The sequence below is a fragment of the Propithecus coquereli genome, unplaced genomic scaffold (assembly GCF_000956105.1).
Source record: "Propithecus coquereli isolate 6110/MARCELLA unplaced genomic scaffold, Pcoq_1.0 Scaffold5, whole genome shotgun sequence".
NCBI lineage: Eukaryota > Metazoa > Chordata > Mammalia > Primates > Indriidae > Propithecus > Propithecus coquereli.
Genome location: NW_012150840.1, coordinates 14,527,422 through 14,527,916, shown reverse-complemented (window position 1 = coordinate 14,527,916; position 495 = coordinate 14,527,422).

The window sequence follows — 495 nt, the reverse complement described above, 5'->3', positions numbered from 1 at the left end:
AATATAGCAAGACCCTGTCTCAAAAATAAATAAATAAATGTTTAAAAAAATTTTTTAAACCACCTCCAGCTGACCACCACCCTAAATGGCTTCCCTGCCAGTATTTCCTCACCTCCCCCACCCCCATCCCTTCCATAGCCAGAGAGATTAAGGCCAAAGTCCATGCAGACAGGGACCCTGCTGATCTGATCTCTGGGCAGACCCCCACTGGCAGCAAGCTGGGGACACTGGCCTGTTTCCCATCTCTCTGCCTTTGCTCAGGCTGTTCCTCCTGCCTGGAATTCCCTTATCTGCCTCCATCCCTTGCACTTCTTTTCCTCCAAACTGATACAAATCTTCCAGGACACAGCTCAAGAAAATCTCTTCTCCTCTGCAGCCCTACACGATAACTCACCCTGCCCCAGCACCAAGCAGAGCTATCCACCCGCTTCCCTGCGTCAGCACCATCCCTGTTCAAAGGGCCACTGCGGCCACATCTACAACACTCTGCTCGGC